The following is a 16,703-nucleotide window of genomic DNA, read 5'->3' as shown; positions in this document are numbered from 1 at the left end:
CAAGATTTATTCAACAAAATAGATATTTTTTGAAAAGTATTGTTCACTTTCTTTCCCTGTCAGAATGTCTGTTGACATACTAGTGAATTGTTTATAAAATGAACGCTGAATCTTCCTTTCAGCTGACAGGTCCCTGTGGTTTGCTGTTTATTAGTTTTGTTTGTTGTGATTCAAAATGCAGGATTTATTTTTCCCCAGTGTTGCTGTCTTTTTTTTTTTCTTTTCTTAGTGAAGTAGAAGAAGATAAACAGAATGTTCTTATTTACAAGTAACTACTCAGATGTCTTTCAAACCCACTTTGAATTTCCATTAAGCTCTCCTTTCACGTATCAAACTTTAAAAATGTAAAAGAATATAATGCAAGACTTGAGAATTTTTTTTTTAGCTCTTTGTGTTTGAGTTGTAAAATACAGAAATTTATTTCCAGGGTCAGAAAAGTCATGTCATTGAAATCTCTTTAAACTGTTGGCATTGAAATGTGAGCAAGACGAATGGTATACTCAAAGCAATTATTTTTAGAAAGAGGCAAATTTTTGTCATTCATCTCCTTACCCATCTATCCATTCATCAAATTTGTATTAAATACCTAATATGCCGGGCACTGAGCTGGGTGCCAGAAATAGCAGAAATGAATATCTCAGTCCCTGACTTGAATAAGTTCAATCGACCTGAGTAAACAAACATGTAAAAGATGATTGAATTTTAATGTGACAGGTGGTATAATAGAGGTATTTTCTGGAGGCTGAGGGAATGTGGGAGCATAGAGTAGAATTTAATTCTCTCAGAAAAACTTCACTGAGGTTATACTTTAGATGAGTCTTGAAGGATGAGTTAGGCAGACAAGAGAAGGTGGACATTTAAGGCACATGCAAAGACAGTAATAAATAACGATTTTCATATTGTATTTTGTTTAGATTTTCTTGGAGAATCCAAATTCTTTGTCCTCTGCAGTACAGAAGTGAATAGGAAATAATCCATGCTGGCCAAGAAGGCAAAGGTATGCCTTGAAGGAATTTGGATTTTATGTCATAGGTAACTGGAATTCTAAATTTGATCATTTTAGCAATATGTGTGTTTTAGGACCTGTGTTGGATCTTAAGTCACTGTGGAGAATGAACGATGGGAAGCATCATTGGAGGGGAGAGAAGATGTGAGAATAGTTAGGCTCCCGCTCATCTTCCCATTATCGCTGCTATAAATGTTACCACATGAGAAGGCTTCCCTGACTATCTCCCTGGTATAGTGACTGCCTCATAATATGATTTTAAGAATAGATAGATAGATAGATAGATAGATAGATAGATAGATAGATAAAAAGAAATATGATAAGCGGTGCAAAAGGTAATAAAGACTTGAAAAGCGGCGATCAGAATGGAATGCAATAAGAAGACATTCAGAAAATATTTTCAATATAAAATCAAAATGATTTGGTGATAAATTTAAAGAAAGTTACAATCATTTTGATATTTTTTAAAGTGAAAGTTAAAAGTTTAAAAACGGGGTGGGTGGGGAGGGAATTGAAAAGACCTTGGATCTACTAGTTGGGAAACTGGTTTGATGATACCGCTGTTAACTGACAGAAGTAGTAGATTCAGAGGTTGTTGTTGGATGCATTGTGCATGTTGTAGGGAGTAAATAGGGAGTGCCTTTGCATAGAGAAGGCTATAAATAAGGTTAGTTTGTAACATGGCGAGTTTTAGATACCTTCCAAGATATTCAGGCAGACATATCCAGTAAAACAGCTGGCAATAAGATAGATAGATAGGTAGAGAGAGAAAGAGAGAGAGAGAGAGAGAGATGATAGATAGGGATAGATAGATGCATAGAGATAGAGATAAACACTTTAGGAAACAGATCTGAGCAGAGTATACAGGATAGTAGCTATTAGTGTTTTCTAGTGATGAATCTGTTTCTAGATGAATCTGTTGTGGATAAGTTTTCCCCAAAAAAGATATGAGTAAAAAGAATCAAAGGGCATAAGAAGATCTAACAATACAGGACAATAAAAAAAGTAGGAAAAGAGCAAAAATTGGGAGTTCAAAAAAAAGTTCTATAGAAAATGTTGTCAAATGTGACAAATGTTAAAGAGATCAAGCAAGGTAAGAAAAACGTGCAATATGCAGTTTCTAAATCCATATACTATTTTAGCTGTGGCAATTGATAAATTATGTAAAAATATTCATGTTTTCATTCATTCATTCAAGTGAAAACTAAAAATTCTAAAAGTTAATGACATTAAACACAAAGTGTTTCCAATGCTACTATAGACATGGTAATAGGTCATAATAAAGTCATAGCTCCTGTAAGTTGAGATGATAATGTTTTGAATAGAGAAAATGAAATTCGAAGGGTGAATTGGCCACTGTTCATATACTTATATATCCCTTTTTTCTTAAACAGACAACCTTTAGTGTGTATTTCTGGCCATTTTATTTAATGTACAAAGTCTCAGAATTATCCCCGAGCATATAGTGATAAATGACTTAGAACTTCAAAGAGAAGCAAGGTTCTTCTACTCTCAAAGGTAATAATCATCTAGCATTCTGTTAGCTAGAATTAATTTTTGTCTGACTAAGGAAGCAGAAATGTAGTGAATAACAAGGCTCTTTGCCTAGGATATATGTACTTATACATGTATGCATAAGACATAAAAACAAAATATTTATTAGAATATATTTTTATATATTAGAATTATATAATATGTATACTAAAAGATAATTATGTAAGCTGAAAGCTGCTTTTATATTTCAAATATATATTATATTCAGCAGTATTTCCTTTTAAAAAACTATATAAATAAAAAATGTTTATCTATAGAAAAGAAATATAGAACCCCAGTGACATAATTTGTTAATAAAATATTATATTATGCATAGGCATTATAAAAATTGGAAATATTCTCTTGAAGGAAAATATTACCCCTGTTATAACATAAAAATAATATATAATGTTACATGCAACAACTATTTTAAGTATATTTATACAAAAACAAGTTTTACTGTTCTATCTTTATATTTGCATCACTTATGATACTGTAGGCTTCAATCAATACTTCATAATGACAGTGATCATACCAATAATATAAACCAAGTAACCCATACTGCTCTGTCTCTATCAGGATCTTACTGTTACCTAAGAAAAAATAGTAATTAGTATTCATTAAGCACTTAACATGGAATGTATTCTATGCTAAATCTCAATCCTTTGTCATCTCAATTAGTAGTCTGAACGATTGTACTTTTTTTTTTAATATATGAAATTTATTGTCAAATTGGTTTCCATACAACACCCAGTGCTCATCCCAAAAGGTGCCCTCCTCAATACCCATCACCCACCCTCCCCTCCCTCCCACCCCCCATCAACCCTCAGTTTTGAACGATTGTACTCTTGAGGTAACTGTGGTGAAGTGAAGTATTTGGTTAAAGTGACTAGTAAGTGGTAGAGCTGGTTTGAAACTAAAGTCTTTTTAAGTTTGTGTTCTTCAACACTACACTGAAATCAGTAAACTCAAAAGATACTTAACCAATCCATCTCTCTTTAAAAAATGAGTCAATGCTTTCACTTCCAACTTAAGATAAAGGCTGGAAACATGTGTTTGCTTTTTATCCACCTTTCCAATTACTCTTGAAAGATTCTGAAGTACAAAATAAATAATTTCATGCCAGAAAAAAGAGTGAGAGGTGCATTACATTATAAAAGAGATTCCAACAAACTTTTCAAAGATGAAGTTGTATGTGAACAGACTGACAAAGGAAAAACTACAGGGGAAAAAACTATAGGCTAGAATATGCCATAAAAATACTGCTGAGTAGGTGTGAAAACATTCACTTGAAAGTAACCTAGGGAGGATTTGAGCTTAAAGTCAACTGATGTAACAAAGCACCAAAGTGAGAAATAAGACTGAAAACAGGGAGATTCATTAAAAATATTACATAAAATAAATTTATCAGTCAGCAACCTAACTTCCCTTCCAGAACCTCTCCACAGACAGCCAGACTTTACCCCAGTCATGACACCAGATAGTGTACTTTAAAACTATTGAAATAATTCGTTTGAAGAAAGCGAAGGTGGGACTCTAAAGTAAGCTTCAGAGGCAGAAGACCACAGTGATTAAGTCTCTGTTGTTTTAATCCAGACATTCTAATTTGAATCCTAACATGGCCACTTACTAGTTTTGTAATCTTGAGACTATTGCCTAACTTGTCAGTTGCACAAGTCTCTTATCTGTAAAATAGGTATAATAAGAATATCTCAGAGCTATGGCAAGAATTCAGTGAATATATACATATAGAAATAAAATATATTTTTAGACCAAGGCATAGACATAGATAGAGATACAGTGCTAAGAATGTTTCTGGCACAAATTAAACACTTTTTCCATCTTTCCTAGATCATTCCCACTGACTTACAAACATATAAATTCTCTCATCCTAATGAAACAAATTAAAACAAAAGCCTTTCTCAACCACACATCCCTCTAATTACAGATCTTTTTTTCCAGTCCCCTTTAGAGCTAAACTCCACAAAATTGACAATACAGTAGGGGTATACATCCCGACCCTCATGGGATGTCTGAAGCTGCAGATAATACCGAGCTCTCTGTATATAGTTTTTTCCTATACGTACATACCTATGATAAAGTTATTCTATAAGTTAGGAACAGTAAGAGATTAACAAAAACCAAAAATAAAATACCACAATTATTAACAACATGCTACGTGAATGTGGTCTCTCTCTCTCTCAACATATCTTAACCAACTGTACTCACCCTTCTTGTGATGATGTGACACGATAAAATGCCTGTGTGATCAGATGAAGTGAGGGGAATGATGTAGGGGTGGTGACATAGATATCGATGACTACTGACGTTCAGATAATCTGTCAGGAGTAGGAGCACCTGTTTCGCCACTGCCTTTGACTTTGTGTAACTGAAGCTGTGGAAAGCAAAACCACGGCTAAGGACTGCGTGGTCTCCGACTCCCTTGTGCCTATTCCCTCTCCACCTGATTCCAAGCTAATTTTTGCCCCAACCTGTACTCTCAGAATAATGTCTGAAAAGTAACAGGTAAGATAAAAATGACTTTTCATATTAAACAATCAATACTTTATTAAGCTGGTAAAGCAAAGAATAGAGATCTGATCATATTATCTAGTTAAGATCACTAACAGAACAACAATTTAAAAAGATTTCCTCTGGTGCTTGCTTCAGCAGCACACATACTAAAAACTGGAACCATGCAGAGAAGATTAGCATAGCCCCTGTACAAGGATGACATGCAAATTTGTGAAGCGTTCCCATTTTTTTAACTTAAAAATAAAAAAATTAAAAATTAAAATAGAATAAAAAGATTTCCTCTGACCCACGGACCAGGATTAGGACAGAAGAGGCTAGTGATCTTTGCTTTTCATCACAAACTTCTGACGTACTTAATTGGTACACATATGATTTGAGAAAGTAATTTAAATTTATAACAGCACAAGTCGTTCACTTTCTGCTATTTGTTAGCTACAGAAGCTTCATATTTCCACACAGGAACCTATGAGCTACCTTTCAAAAAACAGTCGCTGGTCTTTTTTATTTTTCAAAGTATAGACTTCAGGAATGCCTGGGTGGTTCAGTCAGTTAAGGGTGGGACGTTGGCTCAGGTCACGATCTCACAGTTTGTGAGTTTGTGGGTTCAAGGGCTCGAGCCAGGCATCGGGCTGTCTGCTGTCAGCACAGACCCTGCTTCAGATCTTAAGAATCCTGTCTCCCTCTGTCTCTCTGCCCCTTCCCTATGCGCGCGTGCGTGTGTGTGCGTGCGTGTATGTGCGTGTGCGTGCACGTACGCGCACTCTCTCTCTCAAAAATAAATATTTAAAAAATATAATAAAAATAAAAGTATAGACTTCAATTATAATTGGATACTTTTATTCAGGGGAACACTTTTTGAATGTTTGGGGACCTGATTTTTGCATAAAGGCCCTGAACAAAGCAACAACCACAGCATTCCAAACTTATGCAATTCCCAGTGACATAATCAGTACATTTAAAAATCATTACATTAATGATATAAAAAAACACACAAGAACTTTGCAATAACCATAATAACCAACATTAGCCAATGGACACCCTGTGGCAGGACCTGGATCATTAAATGACCAGAATGGGATATTGCACAGGCTGTCTGTTTTTTTGCAGCCAAACACACTGCAGGTAAAGGAGAGCAAGTGAGAGCCCCACCTGCCTGTCTCCGTCAGCTGAAGTACAGGACAAGATTGATTAACTCACATGTATGACCCAGGAACAGAGAGTTCCTGTAGCCTGAATTAAACACATACATGCGTGGTTACACACACACACACACACACACACACACACACACACACACACACCACATACCCTCCTACATATTTTTTATCTGAAATGATTTCATGTCTTTTCAAGTTGAGACAGAATCAAAAAGGATCCAACACAGGATCTATGTCAAAAACTTCTAGTACATAGAAGGAAGAAACAAGAATAAAAAAGCAAATGAAGAAAATTTGCTATGGAGAAACTGAAAATTGAGACAAAGGATTTTCCCGATCATATAAAAAAATTATATCTTTCTTTTAAAAGAGCTCAAAGCAGTAGGAGCTCAGCAAAGAATGACAGAAAGATGATCTATGAGCTGGAATGAAGAGTGAACCTGTACACTACAGTTTGAATTGATCATGTCTAGATTTTTTTTCAACTTCCATCCTCAACACAAAGAACTCTGGACAAGTCTCCTGCTCCATGGAACAGATTCCATAAAATGGCTTTCACTCCCTCATTTTACTTCCTGTAAAATATATAAGAAATAACATCATAGTTCTCATTTTGTAATCATACCACAAAAGGTTTGAGCCAGCAATTTACACAAACCTGTATTTTTCTTGTCTGCAAAACTGCTGATGAGAACATTTTTACCTTGTCTAGACAGCCTTAGAAGATATGATGATCAGCACTGGTTATTTTAACCTTGACTCTAATTTGGAAGACAGGAATCCATGAGGAGTAAGATCAGTTTTCAGTGCCCATTCCAACCAATCATGTTACTTTTGAGTTTTGTAAAAATAGTGTAGCAGTGTGTGCTCTTAGAGCAAGAGAGACAATAAACAAAGCTAGAGTTAGCTCACAATGTGACATTACTTACTGGTTTCTCTTGCCTGTTAGCTGGAGTGCTTACTTTGAGGTGGGGGGATGAGCCCCCAAGTTGTCCTAGACACCAAGAGAAAAAGCTTAAGACCCTGCTTCTGGACTTTGTGGTCTAGAAGAGAGAAGACAATAAGCATTCACCCACTCACCTTTAGACAGCTGCCTCAGAGCCTCCTTCCTACAGGCAGTGCTGAGCTCGATGTGCAGTATTTTGAGATTTAAGTATCTGGTGTCAAGTATTTCTAAATCCTCCAGGAAATTGAAAACGGACTGCAGCAATTTACTTCTACTTTTCTGGGGGAAAGGTGCTAAAACCAAAACATGAATATTGAAAAGAGAAAAGATCTTAAATGTAAACACGTTAGCCTAAATATGTAAAGGAAAAGAAAGACTCCTAAATAAAACACCCATTTTAAGCATCTTTGGGGAACTTACCTTCTCTCCATAGCAATATCTCTATTATCTCCTCAAAATTCTAGAAAATAGTCACATGAAAATGTGATTCCTCGATGGCTTTTTGATGAAATAGTGGTGGCCCTAACCCAGAAATTCCTTACTCTCATGATGCCCTATCATCATCTGTCCCTATACTCACTCCTTTGGTCAGCAAAAAGTGGGCAAAAAGAATTACAAAATTAAGTGCAAAGTAGAGAAAATTGTTTATATATTTAATAATAGCAAAAAATGATATAAATCAAAACAATGAATTCTACTGGACAAAGTACAAGCACATGCTAATGCCAATAAAAATACTAGGGTTTTTTTTCTCCCACATTCTTTCTTACTTATGTTAAACAGCAAAATAATAATCATAGCAAATTTTAATGAAGGTGAGATATAAAGAAAAATATTTTCAAAAATAACATAGACAGTGATGTCTTAACAAAGTTTATTTTAAAAGAATAAAGATGCATCTGATAGATATTTGGCTAATGTAATATATTGCAATATGCACATTCCACAGTAGATTATCTAGATTTTGCTCTGGATTTATTCCATGAACATTCACAATAGACCAGATTGAGTGCCTATGCAATTTAGGTAGAAGAAAAATATAGATTAGAAGTAACAATTGACATAAGGTAATTTACACATGTGCATTTCATTATATTTTTGTACTGTGTGTTTCTGATATTTATATAAACTAAAACAAACAAAAAAACCCCACTCAGTTCTATCTAAAAAAGCATAGGCGAAGGATAGCTCCCTGGGGGAAAGTGGAATATCACACAGATTACCATTCCTTAAGCTCAACAACTATTTATTTAGTTGTGATTTTGAAAAGTAGGATAAGAATCCATTAACTCATGTTCCTTCTGGGAAAAAACATCTGATAACTACAGATAAGAAATGTTAATTTTCGTGCTCTAAGCATAAACCAGTGCAAAGATACAGGTCCTGTTTGGTTTTTAAATGCCATTTAAATGTGCCTTCGCATCTGAAATTTCTGCTTAAAATTTATCAACAATGTTGAATGATAAAATAGTAAGGAATAATTTATATTTCATGATCTAAGAAATAATGTCCCCAAAATGAAATTTTGCAACATTTTAGTACATGGAAATTTTGGGTATAGTATTTTGTTGGGAAAAAAATAAAAACAAAAACTGGGAGTTAAAGGTTTAAAAGACTCTATTTAGCTGGGGCCTCTGGGTAGCTCAGTCGGCTAAGTGTCCCACTCTTGGCTTCCAGTCATGATCTAATGGCTCATAGGTTTGAGCCCCGCATCAGGCTCTGTGCTGACAGCTCAGAGCCTGGAGCCTGCTTCAGATTCTGTGTCTCCCTCTCTCTGCCCCTCCCCCACTTATGCGAGTGCTTTCTCTCTCTCTCTCTCTCTCTCTCTCTCTCTCTCTCTCAAAAATAAACATTAAAAAAAACTAAAATAAAAAGGCCTCTATTGAACAAATATTTTTATTTGATATTACATGAAATGTCTGCCTAATACTATATAACACAGCAGATTAAGGGTAGAAGTCAGATAAATTATTCATTTTTTTCTATTTCAAGCGTGGGAATACTGGGAGTTCTATATCTGGTAATACTATATTCCATATGTTTCAATATTAAACACATATACACCAACATGACCTTTAGGCCATAATATGAAGTGAACCAAATTTATATTTTTCTTCCTAGTTGTTTAATGTATCTTCCCCCCTTCTTTTGGAAAATTTATTTCAGGAAAAGCCAAGAGTACCTGTATGAAATTATTATGTTACTTTTCCCAGAGGAATGCCCATTTTTCGTTATCTCTACTTAAAGAATAAAAATTAACTGAACTTGAGTAATCAGAGGTATGATGTATATAGTACAAAGGGCATGGGCTTTGGAGTAAGACAATGTATGTTTGCACCCCTTACTTAGCTATGCAAACTTAAGTAAGGTATTTAACTCCTCTGAACCACAATTTCCTATTATGTACCTAGATTATGATACCATTCTTTTAGTATCACAGGCAAGATTAGCTGGGAAACAAAGCACTTAGCACAGAGCCTAGCACTCGGTGGGGGACAGCTGCCTAGCTCTTTATAAGTGTATATGTGTGCATATATGTAATAAGAAAAATCAAAGGATTTTCTCTACCTTTCTTCTTCTCCCCCTTCCCCTCTTCCTCTCTCCCCCACCTCACTTCCTTCTTTTCTGCAACAGGTAAAGCTATATAAGCCATAAAAGAAAAGGTATTGTGTGAAAGTATCTCCTTTTTCCCTTCCCTTAAAAGCCATGGCCTTATGAACTAGCTCCCTGTATCCTCCAGGAAGGTAAACATATTTGTTTTGTTAACATCTGGTCTTTTTCAATGCCTCACCAAGTTCTGTTATGGGGCGGGAAGAAAAATTGAGCTTTGGCTTAGATGGGGTTAAGAAGGGGATATTAAGAGGATACTAGATTTCAGACCCCAGGAATGACTGACTTTCCTAAAAGGAATTGCAGAGTATAACGGTTGGTCCGAAAATTTTGCAGTGAAAGATTCTGGGGGGAGGAAGAATCTTTAAGTGTTAAGTGTTCTTTAAGGGACACTATTCAAATGCCTAGGACCCATAATGTTTCCAGAAAACTGATGCAGCTGGTCATTTCATGAATCATTTAAGTGAGAACACTTGGTAGCCACATAGAGCTATTTCTGCCAACTCAATTCATGAATAGGAATATTTCCCTGACTTTATACAGAAGCTTCTTCTGTCATCTGCCCATTAACCATAACGATGAATATGAGACTTCCCATTCTATATCATTCAGGTACTCAATGCAGACATCTCCCAGCAACTCTTGAGAATTTAAAATACCAACAAAGGTCACAAGACTCCCAACTAAATTCAGAGGAGAAACTCCTGAATCTACATTTTAAGATAGGATTGGGCACACTAGGACACTGGAGAGTGAACACCCTTTATGTATGTATGTATGTATGTATGTATGTATGTATGTATTGCGAGCACGAGCAGGGGAGGAGCAGAGACAGAGGCAGAAAAAGAATCCCAGTGCAGGGCTGAACTCACGAACTATGAGACCATGACCTGAGCTGAAACCAAGAGTTAGAGGTCAACTGACTGAGCCATCCAGGCGTCCCAAACACCCATTTTTTTTTTAAATTTTTTTAAACGTTATTTTTGAGACAGAGAGAGACAGAGCATGAATGGGGGAGGGTCAGAGAGAGAGGGAGACACAGAATCCGAAACAGGCTCCAGGCTCTGAGCTGTCCGCACAGAGCCCGACGCGGGGCTCGAACTCACGGACCGCGAGATCATGACCCGAGCTGAAGTCGGATGCTCAACCGACTGAGCCACCCAGGCGCCCCCAAACACCCATTTTTAATACATACCTTATAATAGCTAACATCTATTTAGCTCCATGTGCCATGTACTGAGCTAATTAATTACATGCACTGATTGTAATTCTGTGGGATAGGCACTACACTCTTCTGTATTTTACAGATGACAAAACAGAAGCCTAATTCGTTCAGTAAACTGCAAGTGCTTCTCTTGTGTCAGCAAATGACAGAGTCAAAACTCTATTCCAGGTGAGTCTGATCCCAATGCCCATGCATTTAACCACTATTAATGGATTAAAAGAGACTATTACTCCAGAAAGCCAAAAGTGGAAAAGGGACGAAGGTGGGGAAATGGAGAAGTGGGAAGTGGTGCTTCCCTTTCCTGAACTCAAACCAGTTAGACAGTTGTTAACCAAGAAGTGAATTCTCTTGTATGATATAAACGAATGTAATTCTCTTGTTAAAAAAGCAGGACTGGACATAGATACTTCTGGCAGGATTGGTGTGAGTGTATTTCCCAAATGCACTCTTTTCATTTAGTTGCTTGGTAGGCAATTCCTGCTTTAGCTGCTGTGTTCTCCAAACCACAGATGCACATGTGTAGATCTCCATGAGTTTCTTGTGAAGTGCCTCTTCAGAGATTTGAGACAAGGAGATAATCCCCCACCGTAAAATGCACACACACACTCTTGACCCTGGGGAGTGGGAAGAACACAGAGCGTACCCACTTTGAAGAATCCACCTCCCACCACCCAGCTTCTCCGACTTGAATACCTTTATTTCTTTTGATGGGTGAGGGACGAAGTTTCCAATACCAGTTTCAAGCTATGTCCTTTGTAAGTCGTATGTCAGTAGTCTTCCTCAGTTCATTGTATACAGGGAATAGGTAGAATCTCTCCTCAGAGATCTGGCCAAACCTGAGATCATAGAGTTCTATGTTTACAACTATCCCAGAACAAAAAGAAACTTTAAACTCTTTTATTCAACAATAAATCCATCTTCTTATCTCTAAACCCTTCATAAGCTTCACTTTTTCGTTGCTGGCTATACAACAGTAGATCTGTGATGAGGGTAATGACTTCCATTGTAAAGCTATGCAAATGAATTCCAAGTGTGCTGTCAAATGATGAAAGGAAAAATGATGATAATTTTATTCTACTTGTTCTAGAGTAAACATTGGTAAACTAATTACACGATACACCTCCACTGAATATCTATGAATGGAGCAAGAGTCTCTGATTACCAGTTTTGTCTTTATTTCTATTTGATAAATTACATTTAATTATAGTGTAATTAGATAACACCTTTAGCATTAAAAAAAATAAGCCATGTAATAAGGTATAATTTCTGAAAACAGCATAAATTCTAAAGATTGTAAATAAAGAGACCACATGATAACTGTGAATTCGTCAGAACATTTTGGTTTATATATTTTTTAAAAATATTGCTTTGCATAATATGGAACTTTATTCAGTGTCAATTCTAGAATTCTTCATGAAAAAGCAACTGAAGAAACCAGTCTTACATGCAAATGCATTTTATAAGAGGTAAAATTTACCTAGCTAGAAATGAAGCCTTGAAAATTGAAAAAAATAACCCACCAAATTATCCTCTAATTGAAGCAACTACTAGTTAAATCAAGTAATTAACTAATTAATCACAATTAAACAGTGAATTTCAAAGCCTCTCCTAGTTGACATTTACCAGAAATTATTTACTTTTCTCTCTTCAGTCACCTCCCAACAACCACTGTTTTCCTGCATTTCACATCCAAATCAGCAGGGTGAGATATCTGGAAACCACTTTCAGCCGGGTCCTTTTGTCCAAGGATGTATTTCAATATGTCCTTGTGATGAAAATACAAGAAAATGACAGTGGCTGCTTTCATAACTCACTTCCCTATTCTGTTATGTAAATACCAGCAGACATGGCTATTGGCAGTAACAGTAGTGAGCCCAAATCTGCTGACTACCAGATTAGAGGCAAAGGGACAGAGGAGGGAAGGGCATTTTGGTACCTTTCATCCAACTACTCAAGTATACTATTCCTACCTGTTATCTATTTGGAAGAAAATATTTACCGCATGCCACAGTGACATTTGGGGGACAGAGATAAAACTTCCAGTATACATCAGAAATTATACCTTCTATAGCAAGTTTTGGCATGAAAGTTCTAACATTGTTCTTTTTGATCACTCTCTAGTTATAAATTCCTCTTTGCATGCTACTTATAAAAAGCATCTATACTATATTTTCTCCCTTCAATTTTATTCTAGGGTGATCAGAGTCTCTACTAAAAATGATATTTAAAATCGATTTACCACAGCCATCTGGAATACTTGCCTCATTAAGTGAAGATTCTGGATCATGGTCTCTATCTCCATTCCAACTCCCACGCTTGTCTTAGATGATTCCAAATCAATGTTGATGACCCAAACCACACACCAGTCTTTCATTACTACCTTGTGGCCTCCAAGATCACCAGTTTATCTCATCTAACATCTCCTTAGGCATACTCTGGACATTGCCACCTACAAAACTTCCCCAGCTTTGGAATACTAAATTCAGACATACCTTCCCTAAGTATATCTTCCTACCCTTCCATCTTGTTTCCTGAGCCATTTCTGCTCCATCGGTTTTCCTACCACATTGGGACCATTAATCCATCCACCCCTCTATTTATTTCTATTATAGCAGGTCCCCTTTTCACAATATTGTTCCTGCATAAAGAAGATGATGTCATGTGGCAGTAGTTCCTATTCAGACAAGACACTGAGGTAAGCATTTCTGGCTACAGAAGTGGCCAAGGAAAAAGAGAAAATGAGAAGAATAAGGACAAAAAGTACACTTAACTGCCCTTTTCCCCCAACCAACTGGTGTTTGACTTCTTTATCAACAGGCCATCAGAGAAAAAAGAAATGAAGACAAGACACCTTTAGATGATGAGAAACATTCATAAAAAGAATTTTGAGCTTTGAACTAATGGAATATTTGCTCCTAGAGACTATGTTAAAATACAAGATTCGGTTATCTTTGTCAGAGTTGTGTTTCTACCCTCAGCGGAAATGGGAGGTCCACCTCAAATGAGTTCAGAACTAAAAAATTCAGATACACTTTTGCACTTGAAGTCATCGTATGTAATTCCAATCTATGAATTAGTGTTCGTGGTCCATTAGGTTAGTCATTCTTTTGCTAATACATTGAATGCAATTTTCCTGTTGTCCTTTAGTTATATCTCTCACAACATCCTAATCCAGGATGCATCCAGCCAACCATCTATCTCCCCCGTGCAAGCTATGGGGCTAAGAGGAAAATTTACACATACAAGGAGATTGAAACCATTAAAAACTAAATTAGGACATCAATCCTGCTTAGAAATACTGCTAGTTTTCTCTTGTTGACTGTTTCACCTCCTTACCATTTCTTTTTCTCCCAAGAGATTATCTCACTGTTTATCTATATATGTCGAAGAGAATGTGGAAGCCTCCAAAGATAACCAACTCAACTTTGCACTACCATACCCATAAGCCTAGCTAAAATGTCTCCCTTCCTTTCTACTTTCTCTCTCATTATCATACATCTACTTTCTCTCCCATTATTATAGGAGATATGCAGAGGATGTGTCTGCTGGTTGACTCTCCAGCTGGATCCAGGAAATTCGAGGCTCATTACCTCCTCTCCTGATCTTGGAATGTACATTCTACATTCTGCCCGCTGTTCTCACACTAGGAGCCATTTCAAGGATGCAGCATTAAGAGAACACTGTATTACTGAGACCATCTGGACACTATACATGATTGAACCCCCTTAAGGCCTCTACATAAACTTTTAAGATCCTTGGTGGGCAGATATAGAGATCTACTTATTTTGTAGTTACTCAAGACAAACCTTGTATGTAAATTCCCTTGCTTACTAAGACTGCCATCTACCAATCTGGAGTGGCCTGTCTCTTTCTTTGGTCTTCTTGCCCTAAGGTGTACAATGTCCAGATTTGAATTTCATCCAGGGAACTCCTGAGGTTGCAAACCAACAGGTATCTCCATTCCTTAAGAAAAGGAATACTTCCTTGATTTCAAACCTAGCTTCTCCTTCTCTTCATAGGCGATCCTCTTTAAGGAGTTTTCTATTTTTAATCGTCTTCAGGGCACCTGGGCGGCTCAGTCAATTAAACATCCGACTTGGGCTCAGGTCACAAATTCGTGGTTCATGAGTTCAAACTCCGTTTTGGGCTCTGCACTAACAGCTCAGAGCCTGGAATCTGCTTCAGATTCTGTGTCTCCTCTCTCTCCGTTCCCCTCTCTCTCAAAAATAAATAAAGATTTTAAAAAATAGTCTTCAGTACTTTTCTTTCTCTCTTGTATCTGCTTTAACCTAAAAATCTGTCACATCACACAATTGATTAACAGCTTCCCTGTGTTCTGCAACTTCAGAGACCAGGTCTAAGGCAACTAAGAAAAGTATCACCTATTTTGTTCCATGTAGGAAAACCCTACATAACCATCCAAGGAAAACACTACAACTTGATGAGCATGGAAAGGAGAGGGAGGCCCAGTATATGTACATCTTGTACAATGACAGCCTCTTCTCTCTTCATCCTTCCACTCTCCATGCCTCCAACTCCTCCTCATTCTCCAACCACCACAAAACGTTCTTTGTGCTGTTAGAAGGCCCTCCTTACTTTACTGTCTTCTTCACTGTGTTACAGTTCTTCTCTTTTGCATATCCTTATGCAATGGAAAAGTAGCCTTCACAGTTGACAAACTTCCAACCTCAGACTTAGAGGGCCAAGCTGTAATTTTAGGCTAGGCTTTTAACTACCCCCAAATGGGAACATTATCTTAAAACCATGTTAGATGGTGAATTTCACCTAATCATAGATCAAATACAATTTAAGTCACATGATTATAACCCTTACACATTCCACTATAGAGATCAACTTTTGTAAGGTCACCACCAACATTCATGTTATCTCAGTCCAGAAGGAACTTTTATTATTACTACCTTACTTGACTTCACAAAGGTTTTTGATATGGTTTATTACCCATTCTTATATACTCATCACTTTATAAGCAAACAAAACACTTCAATCCTGTGACCATAAGACCACATTCTCTCCTGATTTTCTCCTCTGTCTTAGGCTACTCTTTTCAGCCTCCTTTCTCAGTTCTTCCTTCTCACTTTGGTTACTAATATTTGATTTGCACAAGGCTCCAAACTAAATTTCATTTTCTTTTCACTCTATCTTCTCTTACCGGATACTCTCAGTCAGTCTATAGGCTTTAATTTTTACATATGTGTTAATTACTCCCAAATGTTTATCTGTAGTCCAAATAATTCTTCTGACCTCAGATCCACATAGAAAGAAACATCTAAAGTTCATGATCAAACTCAAAATCAAACTCATTATCATCCAATATTTCTCCTCCAAAAAACCAGACTTCTCCATTATTCTTTTAGTTTATAGCACTAGCCTTTACCTCATTATTAACCCAGCAATCTGAGAGGTGCTGTTTCATAAAAACATGTGCATATAGGATAACATAAAATACAATGTTTTTTACATTCAGAAAAATTTTAGAAAGCCAAATATAACATATAAATTGCTTAGCAAAGTGTCTGACATTGTAACTATTCTAAAATGTAATTATTACCACTATTGTCTTTCACCCATCATTCTCCCTCACTGCCTCTCCAAAACCAATCCATCACCAAATCCTCCAAATACAGATTCACTCATATCACCCTCCCACTCTGCCAATATATTCCAGCTTCA

At 36.5% G+C, this 16,703-nt stretch overlaps 2 long non-coding RNA genes and 1 other non-coding gene across 9 annotated transcripts in view; 2 read left to right on the top strand and 1 right to left on the bottom strand.

Moving 5' to 3' along the window:
* LOC123383124 overlaps positions 1-11,712 on the top strand; it is a 46,339-nt gene extending 34,627 nt beyond the window's left edge. Inside the window, exons 2-3 of the long non-coding RNA XR_006592523.1 lie at positions 915-997; positions 11,095-11,712. This is a non-coding gene — a long non-coding RNA (uncharacterized LOC123383124). The remainder of the gene's footprint in view (positions 1-914; positions 998-11,094) is intronic.
* LOC102901503 overlaps positions 1-16,703 on the bottom strand; it is a 327,171-nt gene that overhangs the window by 80,818 nt on the left and 229,650 nt on the right. For 6 of the 7 annotated variants that reach the window (XR_006592518.1, XR_006592521.1, XR_006592520.1 and 3 more), the window contains 4 exons: positions 12,636-12,777; positions 11,706-11,848; positions 7,312-7,470; positions 4,769-4,934 (listed from right to left, as the gene is read on the bottom strand). This is a non-coding gene — a long non-coding RNA (uncharacterized LOC102901503). The remainder of the gene's footprint in view (positions 1-4,768; positions 4,935-7,311; positions 7,471-11,705; positions 11,849-12,635; positions 12,778-16,703) is intronic. The other variant, XR_006592522.1, reaches the window with a different exon arrangement.
* LOC111558635 lies at positions 5,197-5,304 on the top strand. Its single transcript, XR_002739717.2, has one exon. It is a non-coding gene; the product is annotated as a U6 spliceosomal RNA (small nuclear RNA).

Source organism: Felis catus, chromosome F2, assembly GCF_018350175.1.
Source record: "Felis catus isolate Fca126 chromosome F2, F.catus_Fca126_mat1.0, whole genome shotgun sequence".
NCBI classification, from domain to species: domain Eukaryota; kingdom Metazoa; phylum Chordata; class Mammalia; order Carnivora; family Felidae; genus Felis; species Felis catus.
Note: the sequence above shows the minus strand (reverse complement) of the source record. Positions and strands in the feature narration are given on the sequence as shown.